Genomic DNA, 21,221 nt, shown 5'->3' with positions numbered 1-21,221 from the left:
AACTTCATACCTTAAAATTACCCATATTGACATATCATTGGGAGGTTTTTGCATGCCACCAGGGATAAACGTACTCTTATTTCAAGACAACTGCCTTAAAGAAATTCTTATATATGCACAAAGGAATCCTTATACCAGAATTATTGTAGCAGCATTGTAATGAAAAATAAGTGGAAATGACTGAACATTCATCAATAATAAAATACATAGGTTGAGTTATACATGTGTAAGTGAAATACTATTCAGCAGTGAAAATTAATCAGAGTTACATGTTTCAATCTGTGGATAAATCTCACAAAGATAAGGTTGGTCAAAAGAGTCAACTTGCAGAAAAATATACATATAGCATGTGATTATTCATATAAAACAGTAATTTATAGATATATATGTGCATACATAAAATGTATGTATATTTTAAAATAGAAAACACACATAGTGCTGATAAATATCAAATATTGGATACTAATTGTTTCCAGGGTTGGACAGGTGGGAAGTGTGAAAAATGTGATTCACATTTCTATAAACAACAACAAAATATAATGGAAGATTTCGTCTGTTTCAGCATGGCGGGATACCTCATTTCCCTCCTCTTTATGATAAAAGATATATAAATAAAATAATAAATCCTCTTTATGAGGTGTTCTTTTCAGATCAAAGTAAGTCCTATTATACATTCTACACATTTAGTAAATTTTATAATTTTGTGTATATTTCTCCTTCCTTTGAAAGGAAAAACAAACAGAAATCTCTCAGTACCTATATAGGGTAACAAAAGACTATCTACCTCCAATTTAGAAAAGGGTAACTTTATTTTCTACCCTATGCAGTGGATAAATTTCAACAATAATTTCTTTTGAAAGAGCAACCAAAAATGCCATTTGTTAAGTAGCAATAGAAGCATTCCTCATTCTGTGGCTTTACTGTTAGACCATTTATTTTCCTTAATTGGTCCCCATCTCTACTGTGATTAAATGAACTGTATGAGACAGGAATCAAAGGATGGATTTAGAAGATCCCAGCCAGCTAAGATATTACAAATAAACTAGTAGAAAATATGGGCAAGACATAGACCGGCATCTCAGAAGTAGCAGACGAAGAAATTTTTTCTAGTTATCAGTTACCTATTTAAAAATAACCCCTGAAAGGAAACCTGAATTCATCCTCTTTTCTTGTCATAATTAGTATTTCCGGAATGTTTTCTTCCCTTCACATCTTGAATTTTAATGCTGCGCTAAAGAATAATGGAAAAATCATTTGATGAAGCCAAAGATTGCATTTAATTCTAGTGTGTGTTAATTGGCTTTATTAAAAATTAGCATTTTTGAATTTCTAATTCTCTTTCTAATTTATGAAATGTCACTCATTTTCTCATTTATCATATTGTAATTAAATTTGCATGGGAGTAAATTTTATTTGTCTCTGTTGCTGAAACACTGAAGATTTGTCTGCACAACAAATGCAGGATATTTCTGTATTTGTGTGTGGACAATAAAATATTCATTAATTTTAAACATGGCAACAGTGGTACACATCCTGCAATTGTAATTACCATTGCTTGGTAACAGCATGTCTCTGAGTGACAATGGGAATTAGCTGAATAATTATTACATGTGCTTCTGCTTGCAATATTTTTTCAATGTAGTTCTGATCCCTAGGCAGAAGTTGCCAGTTTAGGTGAAGACATTTGAGCCAAGTACAGATTCTGCTCCGTAAACCATCAATGTAATCAGTCTAAGAGCAACAGCAGTCCACAGTTAATCACATAATAATTGGATCATTCCTTCAATGTCAATACATTAGAACCTGCATGCAGAGCATTCGGGGAAACTGTTTACCAGACCCAAATTTCTCTAGAGAAATCAAACATTGTACAATTAACAGAAAAAAAAAATGAAATGTTCATTCTCTGGTTTAATTAGAAAGGCACCACATCTGAAGTACCCACTGCTGGCTTCTTGAATTGTCTAATTCTCCTGTGATCCCAGAGTTATCTTTTAGCCAAGTCGATTTTGCAGCATACCTTCACTTGCCTAGGTGTACCTTTACCCATATCGATAACAAAAACAGTAACAAATAACAATCTTCTATCAATACTCGGCATATTCTTTATTGGAGAAGTTACAGCAATAAAGCAAAATCATTGCAAAATTGTGGGGTTGTTTTTATTTTCTCTTTAGAATCTGATGTTCCTTATACATTTTAGTACCTTCTTTCTATTAATACAACTGGCATTTGGATAGAGTAATTTTTGGTCACAAAACCTGATATCAAAAATGCTATTTTTATGATTTATTGGATTGTATTAATGTATGGCCATTAGGATTTTTCATATCAGTTATTGTAAGTGAGTTTTCCCAGAGTCTGCTTCCTCCCACGTACTGTTGTTGGGGCTTTGCCTTTCACACTATGACTGCTCCTTTGGGAATCAAATAACACACCCTTGTTTAGGGGAGGATGTTAATGAATGTCCTGGTCCATGTGCCATGGCTGTGCCTGTGGGGCACAGCTTTGTCATCTTGCCAGTTCAATAATTAATAAGTTAAATAATACTGACACAAATTCACTATATTTATAAGAATTAGATGTTTTTAAGAAGTTTAATTTGAAATAATTTTAGGCTCAGACAGAATTGCAAAAACTCCAGAGAGTTCCCATTTACCCTTCACCTCGATTCCTCTAGTGATATCCTTAAAAACAATAGTACAATAGTCAAGACCAGGTAGTTAATATTTGCATAAAATAGCATTAACTAAACTACTTGCAGATTTCACCAGTTTTTTATTTAGCAGTGAAATTCACATTTCATCATTTTTTTATAGGCAGTGTTTTGTGGGTGTACAGTTCTATGAATTTTATCATGCATCCATATTTACACTACCATAATCAAAATAAAAAATGTTCCATCATCCCAGAGGAACTCCCTCATGCCATCCCTTTGTAGTTGTGCCCTTCACACAAACCTCACACCCAACAACCATTCATCTGTTCAATATCACTATAATTTAGTTCTTTTGAGGATGTTATATAGATGAAACTATTCCATATGTATTCTTTTGAGATTGGCTCTTTTCATTTAGCATAATTCCCTTGGAATTCATTCAAGTTGTAGCAGACCTCAATAGTATGTTTCTTTTTACTGTTCAGTAAAATTGCATTCAAAGAATGCCGTATGGTTTGCTTATCCGTTTACCCCTAAAAGATATTTGGATTGTTCCCAGTTTTTGACCATTACAAATAAAGCTGTCATAAATATCCATGTATTCATCTACATGTATTTTTGTGAATATAAATTCTTATTTCTCTAGTTAAAAACTTAGGAGTGGGATTACTGGGTCATATTATAAGTGTATGTTTAACTTTATAAGAGACTGCCAAAATGTTTCCCAGAACGTACCATTTTACATTTTGAAGTATTAACTGAGAGACCCAGTTGTTCCTCATCCTCACCAGCACTTGTGATAGTCTTTTGTGTCTTAGCAGTTCTAATAGCTATAAGGTGCTATCCAATTGTGGTTTTAAGTTGTGTCTAAATAGTGGTTACTGATATTATACATCTTTTCATGTACTTATCCTATCTGTATATTCTGTTTGGGAAGTGTCTGTTCGTTTGTCCGTATTTTTTTTATTACGTTTTTACATTTTAAATCTGGTATAGTTAACATACAGTGTTATGTTAGTTTCATGTATATATACTACAGTGATTCAACATTCTTGTGCATTACTCAGTGCTTATCATGGTAAGTTTACTCATTAATTCCCATCACCTATGTCACCCATCCCCCCACACCCTCCCCTCTGGTAACCATCAGTTTGCTCATTTGTTTTGTTTCTTAATGTTTGCCTGTTTTTTAACTAGCTTGTTTGTGTTCTTACTCTTGAGTTTTAAGAATCTTTTATATATTCTGGATATATGGCTATTGAGCCCATCTAATGAGTTTTTAACATTTCAGTTATTATAATTTTCGCTTCTAAAATCCTCATTTGGTTCTTCCCTTAATTTTTTACTGAGACTATTTTTCCAGTGGTTTCAAGAAGGTTCATAATTGCTTACTAGAGCACTTTTATATCTGCTTTAAAATTCTTGACAGATAACTCTAATATCTGTCTTTTCTTAGCATTGGTATCCCTAGTCTTTTCTCATTTGACTTGAGATTTCTCTTAGTTCTTGGTCTGCTGAGTAATTTGGGATTGAATATTTTGAATATTATACTCTGCCTCTGTTTGCCATTTAAATCTTCCATTTGAGCTGAGTGTACTTAGGTTCAGAATATAGATCCCACCCCTCTTTTGTGAATTGTGGTTCAAATGGCAATTTAGAAAAATTCTGCAGCGCTATTTTGGTACTATGGAGAGACCAATTTAAAACCTGGGTGGTATTCCATACCACAGCTCTGCTTTCAGAGATTTACTGTTTTGACTTTGCTTGGTTTTATGATGGGCCACATGAGGATGAGCCTAAGCTTCATATGCAGACTTGAATGATTCTTTTCTTTAGATACCTCCTTTCTGTAATCTCCCCTTGCACACTAGCTAAAAAGGTAAAGGATACCAAGTCTTACTGTCATTTGCTTAGTGCAAGGTAAGGATAGTCAACAGGATGCCTCCCATAGTCACTATGTTCCATTGTCTATAAGACATTACCTTTTGATTCTAAAAAGCTTAGTTTATACATTAAAGCACTGAGTATCAATGATTCTTCCTTGTCTAATAATTCTCTTTCTCCTCAATGCTGTGTGAATGCCCCTGACTGCTCAAAGGCAGTCTCAAGTTACATAAAGAGAGAAAACAGACATGGTTTAATATTTCAGAATTTTATCTCAGTGCCAGTTAGCTATGAAAATATATGTTTTTTATTACTATGCACAGCATTGGCTTTCTGTTTGTATTATTTTGTTGAATTGACATATCACCCTGGGTGTTTGCTCTAACACATACTTGCTGCTTTCACTCTAGTGCTTTCTTTAGAGCTATGTTGTTAGGTGAATGTTCACAAAGTTTTCATATCTTTACATAGTAACATCAGATTTAGTACTAGGACACAAGTCAGAGATGTGATTAATAAAAGACTGTTTTAGTAGAAGCAGCAAGGATTTAGAAGTTAAGCAGCCCTGTTTTCAAATCCTGGCTCTGCAATATAAATTTGAGGAAGGCTACTGCTCCCTGAGAGCCTGTTTCCTCATTTAGAATGAGAGATGAAGGGTTGGAAGGCCTAGTGAACATTTTCTAGAAAGAGACCATCAGGACACTTCCTGGCACAATGGTTGTCAATTCATTTCTCTAATGGACACAAAAGCAGAAAATGACTGTAAGTTTTGCTGTAATGTAAATTTTAAAATAAAAATTATGATCGAAGGCAGAGAAAAATTTTAAATCCAGAGGGATTCTTTAATGCAACTCCTCACTTTATAGATGGAAAACCTGAGGCTCTAAAGGGTTAAGTGGTTTTCTAGGTGTAGATCATGTGTGCAACAGTACGTTTGGGACCAGAACTCTAATCACTAGACCTTAAAACCACAATCCATATTTGACGTAAAACATTGGAATTCTGACGTGAGTGGGACCTTCAGTTCTGTTTTTCAAAAAGGAGAAAAATCAAAACAATATTTCTTAGAAAAATAACTTATTTCCCTTCCTTTTTATTTTCCAGTATTAGATAATCACAAACAGAGCCCTAGATACTAATCCAAATAAGGAACACTTTGAATTTGTTTAGGTATTCATTTTTTTATTCCCCATATTGAGTTATCTGAACTGGGGCTTGAGTCCTATACCCCAGAGACACATATAAAAGAAAATTATATTTTTATTTACTCTCTTAAAAACCAAATGACTACCTCTTCTACTCTAGGGAGTATGTACCGGGGAGTCTAATTCACATGACAAAAATGTATATGTGCTTTTCTTTATGTAATAAATCTTCCTTAGGTAGTTTAAATACCACTTTGGGGCAGAAAAAGTTTAGAATGAAGCAGGCAACACACTGAAAATGAAGCAGTTCCATTTGGAAACATACTGCCAACAGGCTTTGTCACTTTCAACCTCTAGCGTGAGAGTTGAACACAATATTTCAGTGAATTTCTCTCCTCCATTGCATGAACCCCCCCGCCCCATCCTACAGACAGCATTAGCAGCTCCTGCCTATTGAAGAGCAAAGATGAAGATAAAACATCTCAGAAGCAATAAAATCAATGAATAAAGATTTGATTTACAGTCCAAATTCAACTTTCTCCAACAAATTTAGATGAGGTCTCCCCACTTGCATGATTCCCTGCAGGGCTTGTTAAATTGCTCCTCTAAACTAGGATGCGTTCAGAGTCTGTGTTCTTTCTTTGAAGGAACTATAATAGATACTGAATGGTCATCATTTTTGTTATATGTCAACTGAACACAAATATAGTGGTTTTCATATGGAAAGTATGAGTGTTCTCACTAGTTTCATCCAGCCTCTGAAACCATGACAGTAACCAAACTTGTGGGAATTTTATGAAAAAACTCCACAGCGGTCTAAATATACAGACTAGTCTAGGAAAAAAGACATGTGCATATACAAACACTGTATAAATGCATGTATAAGATGGATAGATGATAGATGATAGATAAATAGATAGTTAAAATGAGACTCTGAGACACACACGCGCACACACACACACACACACACATGCACACAAATTAGGAACCCAACAATTGCAAAACTCACAGAAATCCTTGCTGTATTAAAATATACTAAACTATTCACTTGTAATCAAAGAAATATTTTGTGTATTTTTAAGCGGACCCAGAAAATGCACCCCATTTTCCCATAGGAGTTCACTTGGTAAAAGATATGAGTGAAGCAAATAGATAGAAAAACACCATCACCTTAACACTTTCAAAGAGGCCGTTGGGTGAGGCTCACATGTGAAGTGCTCTTGTATGTCCTAAAAATGAACCCCAGTGTTAGATCTTTTTTATACAGCCATAAGCAATGCTCTGCACTTCACACCTTCCTGAGGAAGAGTTCTCAGAACCCAGAGTACCGGATAAGAAATGTTCTCTCCAAATATGAATGTGCAACTATATTTGCTCGAAGGTTTCCTATATGCCAGAGCCTGTGCTACACACCATATATAAATGAATTCGTTCATAAAATATGTAATAGATACTGATACTGTCTTTATTTACTCATGAAGAAACTGTGTATTGGAAAGTTAAGTAACTTACCTAAAGTTAGAGAGTTTATTATAGATAAACTAAGGCTCAGAGTCTAGGTAACTTGCTCAAGGTCACAAAGCTCAGAATCAAACGCAGGGCTACTATAATCAACAACCCAATCTGTTACACTGTATGACATTGCCTTGCAAAGAAATGCAATAGGCATAGTTTAAATGTTTATTGCTCAAAGGCCCTCTGAGGAAACTGACCTTATCAAAGCCTTCTGAAAGGCATCACGTATACTTTATATCATAAGACTCTGTGCTAATGGCCAACTGAATCAGGAGTGACCCTTGATAATGGTGGTGACCATCCATTGACTGCATGGTTAATTATGATTTGTGAGGCTTAGATCAAGAAAACTGAGAGGAGTTCATTGGAGTTCTCTGAAAAATTGAAACAAAGTAATTGAAAGACTCGAATTGAGATGTGGTGGACAAAACTGAACGCTGAACAAAACTCTTGACACTGAACGAAACTCCTAAAGCCATGATAATCATCAAGAAATTACGAAAGAGAAGGTGAACTTCAGAAAACCAAGTGATTCTATTTTCCATATACATATTGGATTTAAATATAGAACTTTATGTTCACCCAGAAAAGTTGTACTTTTTTTAAGCAAAAAAGTTAGCAAGTGAATGAATATAATACTAAAAGCATGTAACTAAAATTGGCAAGATATTTTAAAAGTTGGATTTTTAATTTTACATTATGGTTAATTAAATGGTTTAATAAAATAGTATTTAAAACGTACCACTCTTCATTGGCCATGAAATTTAGTTAAATATTTGCCTCGCGTTCTTTAAAATATAAAGACAAAAAAAGTACCTTATTTTTGTTCTCCCCAAAAGTATGGATGTTACTCAACACGCATTGCTAGGGAAACAGTTGCAAAGTAGAATAATTTAACTTCTTTCTTCAGACACTGAATTGCCCTTTAAAAAATGATAATTGGTAAAGTAAGTTAAATAAAAATTCTTATGAGCTTGCCCTTTGCATGGCTATCAATATTTGTCAAATTTTTATATAATGAAATGATCTTGGCATTTCTCTAGCAGATCATATACCAATGATTGCCAAAGTTTGATAACTTTTTAGATAGAGATTTTTTAAAAGAAAAAACTATTTCTTGAACAATCTTTATCATCAACAATGATTGGGAGGATTGGAAAGCAAAAGAAGAAACTATTTCAAAATATGAAACAGTAATGAATAGGTGGGGTGAGAAAATTAGATCTTGTGTATTAGACTTTAGGAAAGATATGTATAATAACTTTGAGGTTGGGAACATTTTGTAAATACTCATCATCTTAATAAGCATGTTTTTCAGAAACTCTAACATTCATTTATCAACAGTTAATATTTTCGGTTTATAAATAGAAATGTGAGAAAATACACTTTCTGTTATAATTTCATTGACTGTGAACTGTCAGAAGACCTTTTAAAAATACCAAAGCTTTCTGGCTACTTTGGTTCACATGTGACTCTTTTTTTCCTGTACGTAGCTTCAAAAATAGCCATTTGGTTTTCTTTCCTTTCGGTTTAGTGGATATCAAACAAGGATATTTAGAGATTTCTGGCTAATGCTTTAAAAAATAAAAAACCTCCTGAGAGAGTATTTATCTAAAAGCAACAAAAACACAATGAGACATACACAAATGAGAGGTTTATTTAGGTACAGGAAAGTGTTTTATTAAATCAGTGAATTAGGAATTTCAGATATTTTAGAAAAATAATAAATCCATGTTTTATAACCAAAGGGTCTTTAAGGAAAATATGTTTTTAAAGAGTCAATAGGACAATAACTACAACTGCGATCTAAATTCCATTTGTAGAATTATTACTAAAAACTTTCAGCCTAAAGCTATAGTCGCTGATCACAGAATTATAAAACACAGTCTACATTTCAAGAAATTTAAAAATACAACTGGATAGAATTAAAACATTATAAATTTTTGCATCTACATGGATGAGTACATTGAGCAGAAATAAAACTATTGATAACTTAGAACACAGTAGGTAATCACAATTTCCCATATATTTCACTTTAATTTTATGATGCTTTTATCATGTATATTGATGATCAAAATCTTGAAGATATTTTAATCCATACTTTAATTCGTATCTGCTATTACATTGCCATCTAAAAATTAACATTTTTTGTCATGCCTGGTTTTTAGTCTAATCTTGTCCAATTTGATTTTGATATTGAATATGGTCACTGGAGGATGGGATTAGGATGTACATTTAGAATACCTCAAATAAGGTATTTTTATGATTCTTAATTAAGTACCACTTAAATATTAATATTTTTTCCTTCTACAAACTGAAAAATCCCAATTCCTAATAAGGTTTCAAAAAATAATTGATAAAAACAATGGTATTTGGAATTGTCATAGTAATAGGATGTCATGAATAATGACATATAATAGTTGATATAATTTAACTGGTGAAGCATGCATTGTTAAAAAAACTTAAGGCTTTTAACTTCATTCACATTAAGGATAAATTCCTTTTAGCAAATGCATTGGAAATAACATGTCTGATTTGGTGGACTCTTTAAATAACTAGCTGGTATTTGTTTTTGTAAGCAGTGACAAAGTGACAAGTTTGAGTTAGACAGCCGCTTACTTAGAATTGCTACCCACCTGCAAACAGTAAAGTACTGTTTGCTTTACTTAAACAGATGTTTCAATTCACTTGAATAGGATAATTATGTACACACCAGATATTTGTGAGGTTCCAACATATACTGATTGCTAGACTCAGCCCTTTTAATAATGTCCAATTAAATAAATGAGCAAATCACAGAAGATATCATGTGTATAGATTTTAGCCTAGTAAATAAATCGCAATTACTTAAGTAGGGAAATTCTTCACTTGAAGGATCCAATCCTTCAATCCCGGTTTTTATTTAAGATCAACAAGAAGACACAGTCTGAAAGTAAAATGACAATTTTGGGTACCCTACTTTCAAATGACGGTTAAGCCAACTGTCTGCCCAGGCAAAGAAAATTATTTTTGTGGGGAAAATTGGACATTACCGGTGCCTAATAGACTAATGCAGACCAGAAGGATCATTAGAAACAAGGCACTTAAACCACATTGGTAGTATTTCCTGGCATGAGATTTTTGACCCATGTCTTGCTCTCTTGTTTTAACGTATCTTGTACTTAACACATGGTGGCCTGGGTTTGCGCATCTGACCAATGGCATATTCAGTCTCTGCTGCTTTTAATTTCTTTGTAAATTTTTGTTTTAATTCCGGTTAGTTAACGTTCATTGCTATATTAGTTTCAGGTGTACAATATCCCGCTTTCTGTGATCTGGCTTCTTCACGTTCTTCTGATTAGGTAATGCAGGCACTTGGTGGAAGAGGGTTATCTTTAATCGAGGGAAAGGGAACAAGATGATTCTTCATTTTGGCTTCATGTCCAAAATTATTTTCTAATTTATCATTTATGGAACCGATATTTTTTTTTTTTGGAACCGATATTTTGATTCCCATTTTTCTTCTCATAATTATTGTTAGTGGTTTAACACCAAAAGGGAAGAGTAATGCATGATTGACAACAATCTCCAACAATTTACAGTCGACTAGTCACCCACTTAGTGCAAAGGGTGGAAAAGATTGAAGCAGAGATATAATAGCTCAGTAGCCAACAAATTCAACATTTTTTTTTTTTACTCTGCCTAGGACCTCATTTCCTCTTCTATGAGTTGACTATGTAAGCCATTCCTAAGTCTCACTACTCTTCTGCTTGACCTCATTTAATCTTACATTTTAGTTGATTATATCTATAATAAGAAGGAAGTTAGATAAGAGCAGAGAAATATTAGGCATTTTAAAATGCCTATTTTTGGCAATTATAAATAGAGTTGCTATAAACTGTCATGTGCAGGATTTTATGTAGACATAAGTTTTCAACTCATTTGGGTGAATACCTAAGAGCGTGATTGCTGGATCATACAAAAAGACTGTGCTTAGCTTTGTAAAACAAAGATGTATCTAAGCTATTAGCTCTTAGAGGAGTGTTGCATAGGGAAGTGGAATATTTTTGAGGACAATCAAGTAACCCTATGATTATTAGGTCTGCTTTTCCTTAAGATAGTTATTCCTTTGGCCAGAGAGGTAATTTTAATTCTAGCATCTGAGTTTGTATTGTTTATTAGTTGATGAAACTCAGTTGTCCTTTGAAATTAAAGATGTTTTGGTTGTCCCAACAAAGTTTTATTGCTATTTTAAGGCCCTATGCAAGATTTCTGTTAATTTCTAGGAGTCTTCCATTTTTAGAATTAGTTCTGATTCTGAGTTTTTGTTACTTCTAATCTATCCATTTTACTTGTATCTGACAGTCATTGACTATCATTTTCCCTTTACTCTTTTGTGAACATAGAGTTCAACCTTATAGGTTCTCTACACACACACACACACATACACACACACACACACACACACACACATTCACAAACACACTAAAACAAACTTTATACAAAGCACTTGTGGGAAGAGCATATCTCACTAAAAGATTGAGGAGAACAAAATGATTTTTTATTATGGACTTGCTCTTCCCTGTTTCCTCTCAAGACTCTTTGATTAGAACTCACCTTTTCCTTTTCATTAACCCCCACCTTTAGGTTCCCTCACAGATGCTCAAATCACCTTCTTATGCAGAACAATTTAGTTCTCTAAATTATGCTTGGCAAGACTCCAGGCATAATTTTGTGTATCCAAAGACTCAAAGCCTTTACTAGAACAATGGGCTATTTATGCCCATTCTTCCCTTTCAGTGCCATGGACAGGCTGGCAGAGGCTTTGACATTTCATTTTTTTCTATTCTCTCATGCCTGTCAGTCTTTGAATAAAAGGGAGTAGTGTAGAGATTTATTTTTCCTTTAATGTAAAATATGTTATCCCTTTAGGGGTATTAAGTGGTGATAATCATTTTGATTCTTAAATAATACTTTCTTCTATTATCCAAATACCAAGGTTTTTCCAAATTGCTTTACATAATTGCAGCCTAACTTTTTCATAGATGTTTACAAACTTTACCATAGGTGAAATCTATTCCAAAATATATTTCATTAAGTGAAGTAGTGAGTAATAAAGCAACCATAGGGTTGTGATGTATTGAGCAGTAATAATGGCTCTTGTTCTGAGAATTTATGCATTTTCCCCTTCTGAAACCCACTACACACACACACTCACTAGCATTCACTCGGGGCAGAGCACTTTCAAACTATTTTAGAAAGGTAGAATATTCATGTGGTTTGTCATTAAATTTATCAATTAGCATCCTCAGTTTTCATTAGCATGTTTACTAATAACTAAGGAAACTACTGCACTAACCCATGCACACATATTTCGTGATGGGGATTTTACAGGGGAGGAATGACCCGCCAAGGCAGAAGGAACACATTGGGCATTATATGAATGTAGAAGTTGTGAAGAAGAGAAAATGAGTATCGTATGTGGAAGAGAAAATGTACTGGGGCACTTAGCTGGCTGTAAAATACCTGCATCCTCTGGCTCTAACCCCTTCCCACCGTCATTGCATATTGTGGTTTATCTTCCTTGCTACACTTCCGTTCCTCAAATGTGTCCTATTTACTCCTACCACGGAATCTCGGTCATCATGCTGATCTTTCTTCCTGGACCACTCCATTTCCCCATTTCCCCTCCCCATTTCCCTTTACCCTACCTTTCCAATGACTAACTTTTTTTTTGTTTTCCCCAGTCTCAGTTTATCTCTTACTCAGAGATCTATTTCTTAGTTTCTATCTACATTATCTCCTATCTTGTATTTTTTGAAGCCCTTATTTGTCTTCTTCATACCTCTTGTTATAATCTTAAATTATCTATTAATCAATTTACTTGTTTAATACTGTCTTTCTCACTAGACACTATGGTTCATGAAGATAGACTCCATGATCACCACTCTTGCCTTAGGTCCCACCACATTAGTTGTCTGTGTAAATATTTATTGAATGAATGAACACAGAAGGAAAAGAACATGAAAACAGGCTGCAAATGATAATATGCATCATGTTGTGCTTAGGAAATACATTTGCATGTGTCAAATAAGACTTGTGTTATTCTTAAGTACATCATATTTGTCCAAAAGGGTTTGACTTCAGTGGTTAAGCTCTACATTAAGAGATGGCTTGCTAAAGCTGAGACAGTTGTCCATTATTTTGGAAAGTATCACATTTGGGCTTATTTCTGGCTGCAAAAATTTCCGCTCTACTCCTACATCCTGGTCAGAATGTAGTATAGTGGTTCTGGGCTAGACATATAAGTTCTTAAAGACACTCTCACATAGCATTAGTTCATGCCCTTTGACAATCGTGTTTTACAATCTCTGCCAGGGGATAAGCCATAAGACAGTTTTGTAATATTCCTCATAATCTGAATCTTGAGGCTATAATGTTCAGGAATGTTGTACGGAAAAAATGTCTCCATTATAAGAAAGATGTTAAATTATTTTAAATAGACTCGTTACTCAAAAATAATTATTTTGTATGAAGCATTAAGGTGCTAACAGAAGTGTTGCACATATTTGATTATGGGTCATCATCTGCGTGTTTGACATAACTCAACACTTGTAATTTGACAGTGCTACAAACATTATTTCAAGTAGACAATGAGACTGTACTGTTCTAGAGATATTCTGGTGCTTTTATGCTTAATGCAATAACAACTAAATTATTTTCATTTAGAATGAATTTATTTTCTGTCTTTAGAGAATGCTAGTTACCTTCAAGATAAGAGACAAGCAGACCTACTTCCACACAGGGTGCCTACCTTTTCACAGTTTATGCTGCTTTCAAATGCTACCTTCTTAAGCCAGGATCTTCATTTTAACTTCAGAAGCTTTAAATCAAACACATACATCAAGCAGTTGTAAGTTAATGAGTTACCTCCACAAAAGAAACCCATTTTGAAATTCAGGCAATGAGTCACTTTGACATTTAAAAAGCAATTCAGTGACATATCAAGACATATCAAATGAAAGGAAGGGGTCCTGAAATACATTTTTGCATCTTTTCAGAGGTAACTCTTTTAAAGATTTTATTTATTTATTTGACAGAGAGAGAGTGCAAGCACAAGCCAGGGGGCAGCAGGCAGAGGGAGAGGAAGAAGCAGGCTCCCTGCAGAGCAGGGCTCAATCCCAGGACTCAGGGATCATGACCTGAGCCAAAAGGCAGATAACTTAACTGACTGAGCCACCAGCCACCCCAGAGCTAATTTTTAAAACTCTGTTTTAGTGACACAAAAAGATGTCTCAGCCACAATCCTCTGATTTCATAAGGAGCTCTGCAAACCTTTTTGCCTTGTGAGTTTTTAACTCCTAAATTCCTAAATCCTCCACCTTCATGCAAATTAACAGGAATGTTCACACATCAGAAGAGCTCTGTGAGACTTCCATTTTCTGATCTCAACTTCTGTACTTCTTTCTCTGACTTAATGACTACTTTTAAACCTACTGCTTGGCCACATTAAGCTTTTATTTCCTCAATCCCTGCCTATTCACCAGTCTATACACCCCTTCTGGTTCTATTTGCTTTGCTCACTTGTCTAGAGACCGTAGTCAGTTTTGACAATAACTATTTCAAGAACCCCTGTACCTATCCCCTCACTCTGCCTCTTGCTTCATGAAGTTGTAACTTAGAAACTCCAGCATGTACATTCTCCACTCCCAGGTTTTGGGACAGCACTGGAGAAAACCATGAACTTCTGATGGTTTTCTATGAACTCATCCTGTCGCAATCTATTGCCACTTACTCCTTACTTTCATTGAATCTTTATAATGTTTCCATAATTTATTTTCCAAATTATACTCTTTGTCCTGTCATTGGCAATTCTCCTTTCTTCCCTTGTAGGGACCAAAGAGGTTTTCCCTCTTCCCTTGAAGGTTCCTTGAATGGTCTAATAATTAAATTAATATAAGACAGATAAACAGGACAAAAAACATTTAATTTATTTTGTTTAAGGTGAATTTTGATAATTAAAAGTTCTTAATTTTAGTAAAGTGAAATTTATTTTTTTTATTTTGGGGGAGTACTTATGTGTTTTGTTTAAGAAACCATCCTCTATTACAAATTGAGAAATCTACTCATATACTTTCTTCTAAAAGTTTTAAATTTTTGCCTTTAAAATATAAGCTACTAATTTATTTAGAGTTGATTTTTGTGATGGGGTGAAGTTGAGTTTTTTTTCTTACCTTTATGAATAACTATTATTTCAAGCTCATTTATTGTATAATCCCACTCCTGAAGTTTACAATGATGCCTCCTCTCTCTTATTTGACACAGTTCCAGACAGGCAAGACTTGATTTAGGTTTTCTATTTTGTTGCAGTTGTCAGCCTGTCTATCACTGTGCTCATAACATGCTTTTAAGAACTATTATTTTTGGGGTGGTTAAGCGTCTGCCTTCAGCTCAGTTCATGATCCCAAGGTCCTGGGATTGAGCCACATGTTGGGCTCCTTGCTCAGGGGGCAGCATGCCCCCCACTCATACATTCTCTCGCTCTCTCTCACTCTCTCTCAAATAAATAAATAAATTCCTTAATAAAAAAAGAACTATTAATTTCAAATAAGTCATTATATATTTTAAGGGAAACTCATCCTTTTTCCTCCTTATCCTTCTTTGCAAAAGTCTTGGCTAATTTTAGCACCATGGTCTTTAATACAAATGTTAAAGTCAATTTATCAAGTCCCATCAGTAACCCTACTAGAATTTAGGTTATAATTTTATTAATAGATAAATTTGAGGAAAGTGGCATCTGTAAATATTCTCTTCTTATCAATATGTGTGGGCTACCTCTCCATTTTCTTAATGTCCCTCAGTGAAGAATATCATCAGTTTGGTCTGAAGCAGTGAAGGATTCTGAATATTCAGTCAGTTGGTATAGGACATGTGTGACCTGGAAAACACTTTTACGTTGTGACCAAATTGTAAACAGCCAGAAGATAAACTGAAAGCATCAGGGAAACTTTAAAGTTTACTTAGAGAACAAAAGCAAACTTCTGAATGCTCAGGAACACTGCAGATTTTTTTCTTTCAAGCAGAGTCTGTTTAGGGAACACAAATAAAGATTTAAAAATAGCTCTCACTTATCCATTGTAAAGCAGGACAGTTGCAGTGTAGATAATTAAACTACACAGATGTGTGCATGGACTCTTTAATCCATGGAGCTCGCATAAAGCTATTTTTGATATAGAAATATAATCTTGGAATCCCAGAAACAGTCACAGATGCAACATTCTGCCGTCAGATGCAGCGTTCTGCCACTTACCATTGCCCATAGACAATTACTGAAGATCATTATTTCCTATCACCTTCTGCACCAGAACATTTACCAGAGCTAACAAATAACAAAACTGACTAAATTGAAATTATCCTTCTGTTCCTCTCCTAACCTTCTTGATTTGGAACAATTAAATAGTCTAAATATAGGCAGCAAAAAAGGAGATGATTAGACTTGAATTGGAAAGTCACTAGATAACTATTTGGTTTGAAGTATTTAAGTTTTCTTAACTGAACCTCTTAGAACATCAATAATTTAGACGATGGATTCCGTCATTTCCCCAAATGTATAGGAATGTTTTGTAACTGTAGCAGAACCACATCCTCTGTTTATCCAGAGATAAACAGAAAATACAATAAATCATCACTTGTCACAAGATAATTCGACCATCTAATCAGTACCTCTGTATATGACTTACAAGTTACTTCCATAAAATATGCCTTCTGAAATTTCCATCTGTAAATTCTACTCAGCCTTTAAGGCCCAACTAAATGTAGTATTATGCTTCCCTAGTAATCAAAATAAAATGTGATTTTTCCCCCTTAATCCCCATGCTATCTTATACCTATTGTGACACCAATAGCATTTTACTTGTTTCTATAATAATTTTGGGGTTGTCTCACTTCACACATCCACTGCTTAGGGCAAAGAAACTATTGGCAATTTCTTTAAATGGCAATTTCATAGACACGACCTATGAGATGTAATATGTATCTCATAGCATAACACTCAATAAATATTTGGTCAGTCCAGGGACACCTTGGGTGGTTCAGTCAGTTAAGTAAGCATGGACTCTTGATTTTGGCTCAGGTCATGATCTCAGAGTTGTGAGATCGAGCCCCGTGTCAAGCCCCACGCTAAGAGTGGAGCCTACTTAAGATTCTTAGAGTCTCTCTCTCCTTCTCCATCTGCCCCTCCCCCTCTCCCATGTGTGGGCATGCACACTCTAAATAAATAAATAAAATTTGATCAGTGTGTTAAATACTAGTGTACCATGAGACAGCAATCAGTTGCCTTGTGTGGCTAAATGTGATGATTTGTATATGTACACTTAATATTTAGATCATCAGAATGTGAATTATCGACACTGATGGGAAAGGATAAGCCAGGATTATCACTGATGAGGGTCAGTCGGAATTGGACAGTGTGTTATAATAAACTCCATCTATTTATGTTGATTTCATGCTGCCTGCTTAGGAGAGCTGCAGGCAGCCACCTGACCCTAATTCTCATTGCATAGAGGGCAATACTTTACCTAAATCTTAATTTTTTTTATATCACAAACTTTACCAATAGCATTGTAGTGTTTTTATCAAGGTGTAGAAAACAAGCATCTCCGAGATAACAAAGGAGAACCAATATATAACCTAGTTATATTAGGTTTAGGATATAAGTGGTTCTTTAAAAACATTAATTAATGAAGTAAAATAAATTAATTAATTTTCATTATGCTTTTTAATAAAAACAAACAATTAGATAGAATATCCAGAAAATGACATATTGCTGGTATAGAAAGAACAGGCACCCAGGATATTGAACCCATTGTAGTAAATCTGAGGAATGAATGTATATGCTAGCCCTAATAGATTCCCTTAGATCTTGCTACTGGTCCTCCTTAAAAATCCATTGACCACAATCATCATCAATCAAATTTTACATATACATATAGATTACAAATTTATACTTTCAACAAAAATGGCTTCCTTGTGCTTGGCACTGTGGTACCAGGTTTTATCAACAGAAGATTGAGAAAAACTTCCATTCATGAATCTCAAATTCAGGTTAACGAGAAAAAGGAACATTCCATTAATACAGGCTAAAACCCAGGACTAAATCAGAACTTCAGTTTTTTAGTGCAATAATTTCACAAGCATTTTTTTTTCTCTTCACAATAGATGTGGGCAAATGTATCTAATTATAAACAGTTGGTGTCTTTGCTCCATATTTAATGATGGCTTCATGAAATTAAAGAAATAAAGGTCAGCAATATAAGCAGTTATTTAAATAAATGATCGGTTATTGGAGTCACTGAGCCTTTCACTTAAAATTATACTAGCACAAATTTGTTTTACTTTTACAACATTACCTTTGCATTACCCCTTGAATCAGTACACGAAATACAATCCACGAATTAATAGCATAATCTGTCAGATGAATGCTGTAAATGCAACTTTCATTATTGATGGCTCAAATTAGTGTGTTTAATCACTGCAGGCAACTGTTAGCAACCTGACAAGAGAACTGTGCTTTTTAAAGTTCTATTAAAAGTTGAAATGGTAAAAAGACTAGGCTATTTATAATTTATATTTGAATCAAAATAAAACTATTAATTAGGGGTGCCTGGGGGGCTTAGTCAGTTGAGTGTCAGACTCTTGGGTTGGCTCAGGACGTGATCTCAGGGTCCTGGGATCAATCGCCCCATGTGGGGGTCTCTGCTTAGCAAGGAATCTGCTTATCTCCCTCCCTCTCTGCCCCTCCCCCGCTCATCCACACACTCTCTGTCTCTTTCAAATAAATAAATAAATAAATCCTTAAAAAAATAAAACTATTAATTAAAAGATACTTTTAAGTGAGACAGTATGTTTTTCAATGTATGTGGGGCTGGGAGTTATGAGGAGTGATCAGGTCTGCACTTGTTACTTATGGGTAAAATATCCCCATGGAATGAGACCGGTGGGACTGATGGTTTTTGAAACTTGATGCTATTGTTTGTAGTAAGTTTGGGATGTACATGACAATCCTTCACTGGTCAGACTAGGTTTGGTATGATTTATTTATATCATGTACTCTTTTTTTTTTTTCCAGATTTCCTTAATCTAATCATGAGCCTGTTTCCTGACTCCTCGTTTTGTAATCTGGAGTAAGGTACCTTGTCTAATTAAATATTTCCTTTCTTATTTGGATAAAAGTTAGTCTCTCTAAGGTTTATGTAACTTCCCAAAGGCAAAAAAAAAAAAATTACTGAACTTTCTAGGAAGATCTTACCTAGGAAACTGTCATTTATTTCCTAAGATATATGTATTGTTTATGTGAAAGGGACTTGTCAAAGCATCTAGTTTTCAGAACATTCACACTCCTGGTCATTTTCCACTTAAAAGGAGGCAGAGATATAATAGTGGTGATTTTTGTCTCTGAAGGAGATGGGTTCTCTTGGTCCAAGTTAGGGAACAACATCGAGAGTGTGTGAAGTAGGTAATGAATATGAAGTAAGTGGGTAATGTTCACTTTCAGCAGTTGAAAGAGTATGGATTTGGAGCTAGACAGACCTCCTAACTCTGCTACCTGCTGCCTGGGAGGCTTTGTGAGTTTTACTTCTTTCCCCACCAGCAGAGAACTTATATAGGAGAAGCAGTAATTGAATGTGTACTAAAAGGTAATGGAAGGTAAGAGAAAGCAAAACTGAGGAGTTCATATGTAAGCTAGATTTACTGCAGGTCATGTCATATGTGCTTTTTGGAACTTACTAAATTCTCACAGCAAAATTATGAGATAATTTCTGAAAGGAAATATACTGGTTTTATGGAACTACAACTGATTTTTAAAAATCACTGTGGCTGGGTATAGAATATACGAGGGAAAAAAAATATTTATAAATGAAGATGTAGAAGTCGAAGGAGCCAGATCACCTTGGATGGAAAATTAAGGAATATTAATATTAGTTTTTAGGCAATAAGGATAGTGATAGAGAATCCTTTCTCCAAACACAGAAGAGACCAATTCTTTCAAATGGGGTGATTTGTTGAAATAGTTGGTCCCTTATATCATGAAGTTACTCAGAGCAAATTACAGCGGGGATATGCACCAGTGACCTTATCCATTGGTCCCAGCTTTCCTCCTGATCTCAACTCATATATTCAACTGCCTGCTCAGTGTCTCCCCTGAATTTCCAATAGACACCTAAACCTAAGAGGCCCCCAAAATAACTCATTTCCAGTTCCTCTATCTCCAAATATGCTCTTCCCCCAGTCTCTCTTAGTTCAGAAATGAAACTAACCATTGCTTAGAAAACAACAACTCTTTTTCAGTCATATTCCACATATTTCATGTCCTCTTAGATGTCACATATATTCCTTTTAAATATTTATCACAAATCTTATTTTTCTCCACCTCCACTGCTACCATCCTAGTGTAAGCCAAACCATCTGTTGCTAGAATATTTAATATCTAAAAGTACCCGGATTCCAATCTTGCTCTCTTATAAGAGGACTCCAAGCAGCAACCTGAGCAATGTTATAAACATATATAACTAATTATGTCAGTCCCTGCTCCAAAATCTCCCAAACACACTTAATATAATCCAAATTTCTTATCATGACCTACAAAGCCCTATAAAATAAGGTTTCCTGGCTCCCTGTCTTCATTTTGTCCTTCTTTCCACTTGTTTATTCCACTCTATCAAAACCAGCCTTACTTCTGCTTCACAAAGATATTCATTTCCATCTCTGGGCCTTTGAACTTGATTCCTTTGAAATACTCTTACTACAGACAATCACATGGCTTTTCCTCATTTAATTGTTCTCAAATCAAATATTCCTTCCAAAGAGAGTCTTTTTCTGTTGATTCTATTTAAAATGGCCCATTGTTGCTCTCTCATCTACTTATTCAGTTTAAATTCCTATACATTATCTACCAATATCTAACACAGTGTTATGCATTTATTTGTTAATTATCTGTTCCGCAGAATGTAAGCTTCTCAAGGAAAATTTGCCTTAGTCAT

The 21,221-nt window shown here is 34.6% G+C and overlaps 1 protein-coding gene across 13 annotated transcripts in view; it reads left to right on the top strand.

Moving 5' to 3' along the window:
- SLC16A7 (solute carrier family 16 member 7) overlaps window positions 1–21,221 on the top strand; it is a 724,207-nt gene that overhangs the window by 337,814 nt on the left and 365,172 nt on the right. For all 13 annotated transcript variants that reach the window (XM_048217844.2, XM_048217842.2, XM_057316176.1 and 10 more), the window contains one exon: window positions 19,310–19,369. The gene's annotated coding sequence lies outside the window, so the exon portion shown is untranslated. The remainder of the gene's footprint in view (window positions 1–19,309; window positions 19,370–21,221) is intronic.

The sequence above is a fragment of the Ursus arctos genome, unplaced genomic scaffold, assembly GCF_023065955.2.
Source record: "Ursus arctos isolate Adak ecotype North America unplaced genomic scaffold, UrsArc2.0 scaffold_21, whole genome shotgun sequence".
NCBI lineage: Eukaryota > Metazoa > Chordata > Mammalia > Carnivora > Ursidae > Ursus > Ursus arctos.
The sequence above is the reverse complement of the archived record's forward strand: the minus strand, read 5'-3'. Positions and strand labels throughout refer to the sequence as shown.